The sequence below is a fragment of the Oxyura jamaicensis genome, chromosome 3 (assembly GCF_011077185.1).
Source record: "Oxyura jamaicensis isolate SHBP4307 breed ruddy duck chromosome 3, BPBGC_Ojam_1.0, whole genome shotgun sequence".
Taxonomy (NCBI): Eukaryota; Metazoa; Chordata; class Aves; order Anseriformes; family Anatidae; genus Oxyura; species Oxyura jamaicensis.
The window spans coordinates 9,021,053-9,035,235 of NC_048895.1; the positions used below are offsets into that span (position 1 = coordinate 9,021,053).

Consider the following 14,183-nt stretch of genomic DNA (forward strand, 5'->3'; position numbering starts at 1 on the left):
AAGCACAACCCACCTGCCCAGCAGAACTACCAGGACTTGCTGGAGATGTGCTTGAAGAATAAGCACCTATTCACAGATGAGAATTTCCCTGCTCACACCGGCTCTTTTGGAACAGGAACACCGTGAAAGAAACTGCAGAAATTTGCAGTGAAAGAGGCCACGTAAGTGATTTTCAGAGGTCTCATGTAAGTGGATGATTAGACTTGATAGCCAGCAAGTAGTGTTAGCACTGAGTGAACATACTTCAATTTAGGCATGCCTTAATGCTGTCTGAGATGACACTTAGAGTAGCAGCTATAAGTTTGGAAGTTGGAGTACATACCATTTTCTAATTGTGTTTGAAGCATTTATTGTCAAAAATTATAACCAACTTAATTCAGTGTATATCCAGTAATTCTTGGAGCAGCCAGGGAGAGCAGGTGAAGGGAGTGGGGGGTGCTCATGTCCTTGGAACAAGTGGCATGCCAGCAGTTCTGATGATCCGGTGGTGATTCTGTGATGACGGTTCTCATGCTGATAATTCATGAGAACTCCCAGAGTTCATGATTTTGGTATTTTAGAAAATGTCTGAGTTTCTAGACAGTTCTTGACCTTTGGCCCCTGTCCCATTACCCACATACTGTTGTGATGCTGGAGTGATCACAGGCAGTGGCAGGTGCCTTATCCACTTGCTGGTCTGTTTTTTTTTTTTTTTCCTACTTAACTGTTTAGTCTAATCTTCCTTGTACTTGTGGAGTGTTTTCCCAGCCCTCAAGGTTGAGCTTCTGCTGTGACCAAAAACTGACCTTCAGTGAGTTGTTTTCAGTTCTGCAGCCTGTATTCAACTTGTGCCTGTATTTCTACGGCCTTTCCTGCTATCACACGGTTAAACTGAATGTCACAACAGACACTTGGTACCAAGCTCTGAGCAAGTTCCCATAACAAATGGATAGCAAGTCTTGCTAGCCAGGACAGGCTTCTAGAATGGTTAGATAAGGTCTGTTGGTTCTAGCCTGTTAGTAGGAATGGTGATACTGTTCTTACTGAGCTGGTGAGCAAAACATTGATAATCCAATCTTCCTGAAAGCGATGTATGCAATTATTTGAGAGTTTCAGTCCCACATACTCTTTATATTCCTGTGTCTGTAAGGGAATACTGCTGGCAATAGCAGATAGCATCTCCCAGCTAAGTAATTTTCTAGTTGTCAGATTCTGTCAGATTTATCCAGTTTCTTTGGGCCAAACTACTGATAAACTCATGAAAATCAGTAGGAAGGTAGAGGCACATTTACAAAAGAAGCAGGAGGGCTTGGAAATAGTATCCCTGGTTCTCAGGGTTTCAGACATAATTGTATCTCACAGATGGTTTGAAGTCAGGATCCTGCTGCCATCCTCAGGTGCCTGAGCTGAGATATGCCAGTCTGAAGCTGAGAGAGCTGAGACAGCATAGATGTGTTTGGAAGGGAAGGTCAGCACAAGTCCTGGCCTCTGCAAAGGCCTTCAGGTGTGTAGTTGTATCCCTCCACGCCAGGTATGTGGGAATGGGCTTGAAACCTCCTCTTTCTCTCAGCCCACTGTTTTGCTGCTCTAAAACTGCCACAAGAAGGCTGCCATTTGCTCTGATGCCAGACTTAGCCCAGCAAAGACTCTCTGAGGGTGGATGCTGCTCATCCTTCAGTCCCTTTGCTGCGGAAGAAACACTGAGATTGTGCTGTTTGGCCTGCAGGCGTGTAGCTTGCTGTATCTATGACTGATGGCCTGCAAAATGAGCACCCACAATCACCAAGGGTAGGAGCTGGTGTCTAATTACTGTCAAGGCCTTTTGAGGGTTTGCCATTTCTCTGCTACTGCCTGAAGGGAAAGCCAACAGTGAGAAAATTAGCTTGAGCAATTTGTGGGTCGTAAGAGCAAAATGAAAGTTTGACGCTTAGGTTATTAATATGATCCAAGAGGCATCTGTGAGGGGAAAAGAATAACAGCATAATTTCTTTCAGAACAGTTGGTCAAGAGACACACTTGTCACGGCAATAGAAACTTCTTCAGCACATATCAGTTAATCTGTAGCTTGATTGTTGTTCAAATCAAGGAGACATTAGCCAGGTTAGCTGAAAGTTTAAATACAGTCTGCCTTGTAGCCTCTTTGACTGAAACTTATCAACAATTATGGAGGGGCTGGGCTGGCAAGTCTGAAGGGTTGTCTTCTTCGATATTCATGGACAACCATACAGATGTATCTGAGCTCCACTGACTTATCTCTGAGTGTAGACCAAGCACAAATGTGTGTCCAGGCTTGTGTCAGATTAGCCAGAGTACATGACAACACTAGAGTTATACCTGAATTAGACTAGTATCTGCGAGGACAATGCTACCTTAATTATTTTGAAATCTTTAAACAGGCAGAAGGAGTGTTTTCATCATTTACATTTGTTTACATTCCAGGCTCAAAATTTACTGCATCTCTCATCTCATGAGATTGAAGCTCTGCAGAGAGCTTTACTTCAAGCTAAAAGAGATATTAGTGACTTGTTTTTCTCTCTTCTTTCTGGTCATGTGCTTCCCAGGCTTTGCACAGAACTCCTGTGCTTTATGATGCAAAAAGAAAGCAACTGGATTTCTGCCAAGGATTGATGGGTAAGGAAATTCCTTTGTCTAAATATATAAGTTTCTTTATACAATATAACATATTGTGTGGAATATTGACTGTTGAAATCCTAGCATAGAATAGAAGATACACATACCCTTATTGCTTTACTTAGTGTGGTGTGGATGAAGCAATCATTAAGATGGGACAGGCTCAGTAAAAATAATGACAAGGTTCAAGGTTGGATTAGAGGTTTGAGAAGCGTCTCCACCATCTGAAATTAACATTCTTTTGTGTTGCTTCTTTGCCTGCTAGTGCCTCAATAAGGAGTGACCATGTGCACTTAATGATCTGTAATGTTACTGCTTGACAAGTGAATGGAGACTACAGAAGCAGGAAAATCTGAGATTTACAATCTTCATACCTGAGACTTAGTGGGAGTGCATTCTCTTCTCAGCTTTACGGTTGGAAAAATCATTTTTATACCATGTTACCTGAGGTAGAAGAACATTCTGGAATCTCCAAAACAGGTAGGGGCAGTACTAAATTGATTTTTATTAAGTTTTAATTTTACTTTAAGCCCTTAAACACAAAGTACAGCTTTGCCTGGAAGATCCATTGGAAATTATTTTTCTCATCTGAAAAAGCGAATGCTTTCAAAGGAAAAAGGGAAAGTTTTTTTTTGGTTTGTTTGTTTGTTTTTTTAAATAGCGTGTTTTTACAGACAACAGAAAAAAATGTGTAATGCTAGTAAAAAACAGTATGTTTCTATTAACAACTACTTCTTGTTAAATTTGTTATTTAAACAAATAGTATCCAAAGGAAAAGATCATGAGAGAACAACTATAGAACAATCATGGTTTGGTTAAAGAAACCACATATCTGGATTGTCTCGTTTTCTATGTATGGTTCATTATATTTTTAAAAACATCAGCACAATAGCACTTCTAGTATCTTCATGGTGCTCTGAACTTAGCCGACGGGTCTTGTTTTTCTGCCAACCATACGTCCATTTGTCTTGGCACAGAGAACTGCTGGTTCATGGTGGCCCTGGAAGCCCTGACATTCCACCAGGGCTGCAGTAGTGCCACAAAACCAGAATTTTGAGAGGAAATATGTTGGCATTTTCCACTTCCAGGTACATTTGCTTCCCAGGAATGCAGGAGGTCTTCAGAAATCCTCTGTCACGCTTTGTGTTACACCCTTAGATAATTTCCACAAGGTTTCCTTTGGTCAAGATCAAGTAGCTAGGGGATATCCTGACCTGAAGGGTCATCACTCTGAACCAGTCTGAGCATATACCTTAGTTTGGCCCTTCTCTCAAGCTGGGCCCTATCCATTTTTTAATCCAGACAAAAGCCTTACATACTGGCTGAAGTCAGTGGGACTTGAGCACGTTTTCCCAAATGTACAGTCTTGCTCAGCTCTTGCTGCAGCCTGCAATTGGGAACTCCTTCCCCAAAAGCCCTGCTGTGCCTAAATTCTCTATTTAATATTCTTTTACACCTGACACACACTTCATTTTCTCCTCCATCTGGATGAGGCTGATGAGTTGGATCTGTGGGTGTCAGTACCTCCCACTGATCTAGTGCAGCCCTCCCCCAAGACAGCTCGTCCTGGGCCCACTGCTAATCAATTCTTCCTTTCCTGTTGCTTCAAAGGGATGTTTCTTGTAAGGGAAACGTGATCTTGTTCCTTTCCCCTGACAGTTCTATTACATCCGTGAATGGGTTGATGTGGTGGTTGATGATCACCTGCCAGTGAATGGGGTGATGGAGCTAGTTTTATTTTTTTTCAGTCTATAAGAATGTGTTCCGGGGAACCCTTTTGGAGAAGGTATATGCTAAGTGAATCATTCCAAGTTATGCAAATGGTCTCTCTAAAACACATTGGTTTGTGGCTATGCATTTTTGTTTATAAAAACATCTTCTAGGCCTTGCAACATTTGGAGCATTGTAAATGGTTCTCATCTTTCCATTTTTAAAAAGGAAAAGCTCACACTGCAGTAACAGTTGCTAATTCAGGCCCTTGAGTTTAAATCCTAAGGTTTAGGATATAAACGAAAACAAACATATCCTGGGGGATTGTCCTCTGAACAAGGAGTTTCGTTTTGGGGATGTGTTGACAAATCCTGTCTTGGTCTTGGTAGAGGTACCTACGCTGGGGTCTTGCAAAACCTTTAACTTGTTAAAGCATTCAACCATTCACATGGTATGCTGAAAATACTGCCTTCTCTCTTTGAGTCGTTTTGTTTAGAGTGGTTTATTGGGACTAAGAATAAGGCAACAAGTCATAACTGATGGAATTTGTTAGTCATGGGCTAAAATAATCTGAACATGGAAAAATTAGGAGAGCAGGGAAAAATCCTAGTTAATGTTGAGAGAAAGATTGTACAGAAGGAGAGAAACTTCAGTTATTTTCACTTGGTAGCATTAAAACAAAAAGAGAAATTTCCTCTGCAACGGTGAAGAAAATCACTTTGGAGACTGAGCTTTCAAGGCACAGTGTCTGGTCAAATACCCGGGCAACATTTGGTAAGGCAGAATTATTAAAGAAGCAGTGATGGGCATGTTCTCACTACTGCTCAGTGAGATCTGGGACAATAATGAATGAGGAGTCCTTTTCAGACTATGGCCAATCTTGGAGGCAGTTTGCTAGAAATTCTCCTCTTCCTACATGCAAAAGATTCCCCCCCACCCCCCCTCACCCCTTTCCAAAGCTGAGTTACAGCCTTCTTTTTGCTTTGGAAACTGTTATTATATGCTTTCACTGGCACATTGTTTTCAACCTATCGTCTGACTATAAGCCTAAGAATATATTTTTTTTTTTTCTAGACTCTATGGCTCCTATGAAGATCTGCAGATTGGGCAAGTTTCAGACACCTTTGTGGATTTCACAGGTGGTGTTAATCTAAGGATCAAGCTTGCAGCAGCTCCTCCTGATCTGTGGGATACCCTGAGAAGTGCAACCTACAGCAGATCTCTCATGGGCTGTCAGATGCATTTAGGGGTAAGACTTAGTGGGACATCAGATGGTTTCACAGCTAAAAGCCTTTCCAGTCATGTTTGTCTCTGCTCAGCTCGTCATTATTGTTATGACTACAAAGCTACCACGTGTGACTTCCTGAAGAAATCACATTCTTAAGGTTAAAGATTGAACATGGAGTGGCTCCCTGCTGCCCTCAGCTCCATTGTGTTTAGGAACTGGTTTATCTATTGAAGAGTTTCTATTAAATAGGACCTATCATTTTCCCATTTTTATTAAATACATTTTCCAATTTTACAGGTGGTGCACTGAGACACAGAGACTCATGGAATAAGCTTATAGCTGAGACCAAAGAAGGGTGTGGTTCAGAACATAAATTCAAATCTGCTTCCAAGCCTTATACTAATACTTCAGCTATTGGGAAGCCCTAAATCACAACCTAACCTAGACTTCTTAGAAGTGAAAAAGACAAAAAAGATCACAGTTTATGAAAGGACCCTTGCAATCATGCTCCCAATTCCAAACATGCTGCAAAATATGGCTGTTAGGAAAAATGTGACTGTTAAGAGCTCAGACTTTTGTTTTGTTTTTGCCATTCAAACCATTCTCCATTTGCTTTGAGGGTCATTGCTTACACAGATGCATGTTTCTGATACTGGTGTGAGTCTGCTGTGCAAGTGGTGCTAGGAGAAAAGGTTTATTTTCCTTCTGGTTCTCTTCCTTGTATACAGGCAACAAAGGTCTTGAAAAATGGGCTTGTTGCTGGCCATGCTTACACAGTAACTGGTATTAGAAAGGCAAGAGTAGCACTAACATCCTGGGTCCAAGCTTGTTTGCATGTCAACATTTTTTTTGCAACCATAGGTTAAGCCCTTAATCGGGGCAGCTGTGGTATCTCTTCCCCCGATATCTTTCTCTTAGTCTAAGGCTAAAGGAGACTGTGTGCTTTTTAAAGACTCCCTTTCAAGTGTGTCTGGTTGAGTACTGTGACCTTGACAAGATCAGTATAACTAAGTGTGGGAATGATTCACAGGGCTCTGCTGAGAGCATCACCTACAAATGTGTCTTAGCTGTTAAGGGTGGAAGGGTATGCCTTTGGGTATGCTAGGAGGATGAGGTGAAACCTGCTCAGGGTAAAAAGCCTTCCTCTGAAGTCAGAGGAGGGTCAAAAGCGTATAAAAGTTAATTGAATACAAAGGCTAAAACATGACAACTTGCAGAAGGAAATACGAGTTATGGCTAGAGTAAGGGAATCAAACGGCGCTCCTGTGCAGAGCTGGACCCCACTGATCTGTGGAAGTATTATGAGGAATGCCCTAAAGATATCTGTCTAATGGGATGGAACAGTAAAATAATAAATCCCAAAGAGCTTCCCAAGCACAGCAGGAGTGCTTTAGTTGTAGACTTAGCGATGTCTGTCAGCCTGACTAGCTCCTCTGATGGGGTGAAGGAGTAGGCAGGAGTAAGGGATCAACTGAGCTTGTGGAGCTGCTGTGAAGTCAGCCATTCTGCCGTATGCTGCCAACATAATTCCTAGTCAGCTTGGCTTCCTCTTTTCCCACCATAGCATCCCAGTTCAGGAGGCAGGAGTCTGTGTGGTCACCCCACGGGCTGCATTGTGCTCTCCCACTGCACTGTGCTTTGCTTTCACCTGATATAAACCAGATGAGAACTGCTGAGACCTTGGTGAGCACAGTGTTACTATGTTCTGTAGGTGGCAAGTCAGTATGGACCAAAAAACCTAATGAGACTGAGAGATCTGTTGGGCAGAATTGAATGGAAAGGAGATTGGAGTGACAGGTGGGTTTAAAAAATTCAAGGCTTCATGCCAAGCGGGAGGGAAAGTTTCTTGGGGGAAAGATACTGCCATCTTCAGGATCAAATTAGTGCATAGAGGAACATAAAGATGAATTTGCACAGCCCCTCTGGTTTCAAAGCAGTGACTCAATAGGTTTGTATTTCTCCAGCAGTGAGTGCTTGTATAGATGGACTCACTTCACACATGCAGCTTCAACTGGTTTGGTTCTGCTTTTCAATGCTTCGAATACCAGAGGAAACACAGTGTGAACTTCAGAAGCTGACTGTGTTGCTGCAATCTGGATGCCATGCCAAGTGACAGGTTATAGTTTAGCAAATAAGGAGGCTTTAAGCAGCACATTCCAGGGCACACAGCCCTTTGTCATAGGAGGGGCCAGGAAAAGTTCTCTGTGTGCTGCAAAGAGGTAGAGCTAGGTGACTAGGAAGGAGTCCTCCATCCTGACAGCTTGGGGTATGACATCGGAGGAAATAAGTTGAGACAAATGAGCTGTAGATTTGCACCTCTGTGAATTTTTTTAACAGCACCCCTGAAAGACAGTGGTTTGTATTCCAGTCCATGATCAGCTCTAGACCTACCCTGGTCCTCTTTGAATCAGAGCATGTTCCTTCTGTCCCAGCTTCTCTTCATTTTTACAGGAGGCTCCGGGGTAGGGAGGAGAAGGGTGAGCACAGGGAGGTGTTGAGAATATTAGTGACTTCCACCTTGTCTGCTGAGCAGTAACTTCTCTGGGTGTCAATCCCATGATGAAACATACCAGCTGTTCCTGTTGAATAGCGTAGTGAAAAACATAGCCTGCCTTTTAAATGACTCCCAGCTGCCTCTTGTACTGTCCTACTCCTTCATTCATTATGCCGAACGCTCTTCCTATTATTTTTCCTTTGACAGAAAATTGACCAACAAAACAGATCTAGATTTTTGTGTTTTAACTACTTGCATGCTGCATGTGCAAATGAAGGAACTGGCTGATGGAACTGGAGCGTTTCTGGTTTCTGCTGGAGAAAACTGGAGCTGTTTAGCTATATCTCACGGGGCACAGTATACTTGTGGAGAGTCTGTCATGGCTGAAGGCATAGCAGCTCTGTGCTCAGTGAGGGATAAACATGGAGATATATGGAGACAAGAACTTGTCATCCTTTTATAGGGGAAGGCTATGTCCTCAGTCATGAATCTGAGACCACATGGGTTTAGCCACCCCTTGTTTTTTCCCTTAGCTTTTACAAATGGGAGCTGCTGAGCCCAAAGGAGAAGTGGTTTTTTGTTCGTTTATTTTGGTTTGGTTTTTCCTGAGGAAAAAGAAGGAGAATTCCGGTAATGGCAGAGTCTTCCTCTCTCTGCTGGCAAAAAACAAAACAACAACAACAACAACAACAACAACAAACAAAACAAAACAAAAAAAAAAAAAACAGCACTTTGATTTCTGCTTGTGCCAGTTAGTCAGTTAGTTCAAGGTAATATGTGACCTGTTTTATAGCAGCCCTTGGTTGCTTGCTTGCTCTCCTTCTCTACTTGATAATGTGAGAGGCTGTGCTGATGGGGCAGAGATGCACGGTTCTAAAAATGGCAGGAGTGAGGGAGAAGCAAGGCACTACCAGATCTCCCAGGGCTTCTGAAGACATGAACAACTTTCAAGAGCTTTTGTCTTATTTTTAAGATAACTATGAAGTTCTTGCTTGGCTTTTTCTTGTCGTTTCTCCAACGTTTGTGCCACGAGGTGGCAATGTTGTCACCCATGTCATTTCACTGTGGTGCCTTGAGTGGTAATATTTCAATCTCAGTGCTGCTGTCCTTTTCTGAAGCTTCAGTTGTGCTTTTGCTACTGATAGATGCTGCTGTTGGAGCAGACACTTGCTTCTTTACTACATAATAAAATTTGAGGATTGCCATGTATAACACAGAATGAGTCAGCTTTGAAGTTCTCTGATCTCTTTCCTTTTCTTTTTGTAAGCCATATGGACTAAACTAAACTGCTGACAAGATGTCTCTTGGCACTCGTTTCCCAAGATGTCTCTGTGAAATTTTCAGATGTGTTTTGTAGACCTCATGATCTGTAAATTAACTGCAGACTTGATGAGGCAGGAAAATGGGAAAGAGTGGCTGTATTCCCTGAAGAGTGGGAGATGATTTAAAGGAAGCACAGCAGGAGGAAGTCTGGGATTCTGCAATGGTGAGGGGTCCTTGGGGCTCTTCTGGGTGCCTTGGGGATTACCCTTCTCCCTTGACTCAATTACTAGCACATTATACCCCTTGACACAAAATGGACAAGAGAACATGCTCTTCCTGCTTGAACCTCCACACAGACATCAGAAATAAGCAACTTTGACTAGCTTCTTTCATCGCAGGAGCTATGTTGCTTGCAAAGAGAGGGCATTGTGCTGACTGGCATGAAATGATCTGCAGGAGTCCTTGGATCACTTGGCAATACTGAGCTTCTTTGTGGCAATAGATTTTCTGTTAAAATTTACTCCTCAGAGGTGCTGAAGATACCTGAGGGTTTACCTTTAAGTAAAGTGACTGGGAGCACAGAGGCTCCCTTCTGGAAGCAGGGTAGGTGGGGTCTGAAGTCAGTTAACCCATGCACAGGGAACAATAGAAGACTAATGATAAATTTATAAACAAAATAAGCTCTTAGCTGCAGGTGAGCCAAAGGTGTGCCTTTTGTTCATTTGTTCAGCTATTGCAGAACATGTTTCTTCTGTGTTTCTTCCCTCAACAGCACCAGGAAGTCAATAGAAAGCTGTCCCCAGCATTCTTCACCTGGCACCACCTTGTGAACAAGCACCAAGTCTCAATGAATGAGAAGTGACTCACGACTTCCACATGGAGGATGGTGTCTCTTTGATCCACTCTGGAGCCTCAGCAGGAATCTGAATTCATCCTGCAGGTCTTCTCCTGGAAGCATGTTGTTTGGTAAGATGCTGCTGCTCCTCTGTCAGCACCTGATTCTTTGGCATGGTGAGGAGATCTGGTCGTTATGGTTCAGTGGGATAGCATAAGGACTATGTAGCACGCTGCCTTTTGGAGAGGCTGGCTGTGGGCCTTTCCTAGCTCGGGATGCTTAGTACCACTTTTAGCCTTACACTTTTGGGAAGTGTTGAGCTAGGCCCACACAAGTGATTCTTGCAGCATGCTCATGTTTGAGACTGGGGAAGCGCAATGCCTTTAAATGCACCATAGATTTACCAGGGGACTCTGCTGGCAGTGGCAGCTCTGGAATGCTTATTCTGCTTACACAGAGAGTGGAGACTGCAGCTCTGGAAAAGTGTCTTCAATAACTGTATCTTGAATGGCCACATTTTTCTTCCTTATTTTTATTTTTTATTCTATTTTTGTATTTATTTAAAACCCTAAAGGAAATTGTTGATAGGTGCGAAGGTGAGATCTGGGAGGATTTCTTAACACAGCGTTTTGAACAGGTAAACATGTGCAAGAGCCACCAGGCGAAATTGCTCCAGAGCTATAATGTAGCTCTGTGAAGGTAAAAGCATGTGGATGTGCAAGGGATGTTTGGATGTAGAAGCATGGGGAAGAGAGAAGGCCTGTGGGAGGCTGGGCAACATGCACAGTGCTGATTCCATGCCGCAGGTTTGGCCACAGAGCTTGGGAATATGTTACCACTGAGGCAGGCAAATTTCTATACATGAGAGGCAATGAATGCCTGGAGCTTACTGCCACAGGACACTGTGGATGTGACGGATTATCAACAGGCTCAAAAAGCATTAGCAATCTGGTGGAAAGCAGGTCCATAAACAGACACTAAAATAAACTGTCACTGCCCAGAGTTCCTTGTCTCCTAATAGAAGAAACCCCAGTTCTGTAGCTGCTAGGCCTATGGGTGAAGGACAGGAGTGTGTGTGCTTGTGGGGACTATCTGAATGAATGTTCTTACCTAGCCATGACTTGGAAAGGTCATTTACAAGCATTCAAACCATCTCTTTTGCTTTTATAAGTCGGCATAGCCCTACTGAAATTAACTTAACTTGGTGGACTAGGCCTCCAGCTCTTTGCTGGGATGGAGCCTGTGATGCTTGCAGATTTGTTTCAGAGAAGCACTGAGCTGTCTCTGCAGATTGAAAAGTACAGTACAGTGAGAAACAATCCCGTGTAGTCTTTAAGTCACTGGAGGCTGGCAAGAAATAGATGTTCTCTGTAGCATGACATGGGAGCAGTCTGGCAAATAGACTTATAGGACATTTAGGTATTAGTTCTTTTCATAAAGGAGAGAGGGAGACAGAGGGGAAGAGGAAGAGAGATTTTAAGTGATGCAGGCACATGTAGGCTGTAGCATTAGAGAATCTAAGTGGGACTTTTCACACCAAACTCCGTATTATAGTTATTTAGTGCATCTATCTGTAGGACCTTTTTAAACTTTCTTAACATTTAGTTGCTTGGGATAGAAACTTCCCCATTAAGTGCCTGTTAGAGGTTGCTGCTTAGACTTTTTTGCATTCCTGTGGATAACACAATTGTCTCTTTTCCTCTGCACAGCAAAGTCAGAGCACTGAATGCAACAGAGTTCCAGCTGTAATGATCTTATAATGGAAGACCATACTGCAATGCCTTTGTAGGAGGGAGTTATATGAAGCTTTTATAGGCAGCCTTCCCTCTGGCCTCTGCTGACTTTTTAGGTGCTTAATCTCATAAATGCTGTTTTAGAGTGTGTGTGAGATTCAGGAATGAGGAGGACTCAGGTACATGCTTACTACTGCATTGAAGCAGCACAAGAATATTTAGAGAGAAACCCAACAATGTATGTATTCCCTATTGGGAGGCATTAAACAATATAAACAGCAGTGTGCTCTTTATTACCCAGAATAGCCTGTTCCTAACAGTATTATTTTCACAGGTTTTATGAGAAAACAGAACTGGATAGCTAGATAACAATATTTATAGTTGTTTATAACAGATGATACAGCTATCAATTATTAAGTGGCCCACTGTGGTGTCACTGGAGCCCTAGGGTTCAGAACTGTGAGGCAGGACAAGTTAGATGGAGTAGGGACATCCAAGGCCCTTGATCAGATGTGTCATGGTGCTACCATCCTGCCAGACTCCTGGAGAGGCTATTTTAGCAGCTCTCATCACAAAGCATGTGCCCTCTCCCAGTTGTCATGTCTCTGCTCCCTTTTGTGATTTGCAGCTGAACACAGTGGAGCAAACTAACTAAGCCTGATTTAACTTGCACTCAACTCAGTGGGTGATGTTATAAACACTGATTTAAGATGTGTAGGAACAGCGCTAGAAGAACCAAAGGTTGTCTGAGGGAACATACATCTTGCTCTTCCTGTGTGCTTTGAAGAAGATGGTCCCTGGTACCAGTGGGGTTGGCCCTGGGTGGCCGGGAGTGTCTGTGTAAGTGCAGAGAGTTCACAGCAGGACTCTGCTGGACATGATGGGATGAAAATCTGTTAGTCCCAACGGTATTCGTTACACAATGTGTGTTACCAGCTCTGCAAGAATTATTTAAGGCTGGGAGTATGCAGGACATAAATAGCCTCTGCTACAGCCCAAGTGCAAAACTGGGTTTCAGGACACCCAGCTTGAAATAACCATTCATTTTAATTCTGTACTCACTGTTTTTTATATCACATTTTTGTACGTACTTACTTACTACCTATTTAATGCAGAGCAAGGAGATTATTTTGCTATTGATTACTTGATCCAGGAAAAAAGCAGAATTCACGCCATGCCATGAATCACTAAACATTTGCAGCAATAAACTTTATTGAGCCATGTGACTTGCTGTTACAGAATTGTAAAGAATGCTTTACTGGAACGATTACACCAAACTGTGTACAATTCAAACTGAATTATCTGGTTCACAATAAAATGTTTTTGGCATGGCACCTACTCAGACACTGTGAGGCTTTTATGTTGCTAACAGAATAACATTTTCTGGGCAATTCTGAAGATAAATTACTCTTCATTTACAATGTGCATTGTAAGAAAAAATGGTTTAAAAGGCTGCTGAAGGATGCATTTGTTTGTAACCACAGCATTTATAGAGATGCTGAGCTTTGCAGTGGGTATTATTCATTTAACAGAAATGAAAGAAAAGTGAGGCTGTGACTTGGGCCTGGTATTGCTAATAGAAGCTTGTCTTTTTTTTTTTTAATTATTTTTGAAAAGACAGATGCAAATAATGGCTGGCATGTGAAGAGGAGCTGGATGATGAAGTATACTGCAACAGTAATACTGACATGAAATTCAAAGGAATTCTTGGCAAACGAAATAATCAGCTAGAGCAAGACACGCTACTGCTGAATATATATATATACTGGAGGTTTTCTGGATATAGGGGTTGCACACATTAAGTATGCAGCTGGGGTAGGGTAGGTACTCGTCAGCCTCACTGCACGTGTTCTGCATTTTCAGGATTTCTGTCCAGATGGGGACATCTACTTAGAAAAGCAGGAAAAACAAATACTTCTTGAGCACCTGGGAAGGGTGATGTGCGTGAGTTTAGCATAGGGCTCTGCAGTCAAGACCTGATCAGAACCTCAGTCTCCTAAAGCCCAGGCTTGAACCTGGACAATGAGCTTCTCTCTGCCATGTGTACTAAAGTGCTACTGCTCTGTAGTTCATGTACTGTTGCGAGCCAGATTTTTCTGATAAACAATGCTTCTTCTTCGCTGGCATCCAGGAGCTTGAGTTACGATCCTGTCCCAAGGTTGGTAGCTTGTAAGGAGCCAGTGATCACTGAGCAGTTCTTCTGTATCTTGCTATCTGTACATGCACACCCTCACACTACCTTTTCCTCTCCTCCCCCCATGCCATCTTCCTCAAAAAAAAGTTGAAATATTGCACTGAGAAAGGGAAAAA

The 14,183-nt window shown here is 42.6% G+C and overlaps 1 long non-coding RNA gene across 1 annotated transcript; it reads left to right on the top strand.

The window, feature by feature from the left end:
* The first annotated feature begins 8,770 nt into the window (after nucleotides 1–8,770).
* Nucleotides 8,771–14,183, top strand: LOC118164412. Its single transcript, XR_004749482.1, has 3 exons — nucleotides 8,771–9,908; nucleotides 10,078–10,271; nucleotides 13,491–14,183. It is a non-coding gene; the product is annotated as an uncharacterized LOC118164412 (long non-coding RNA).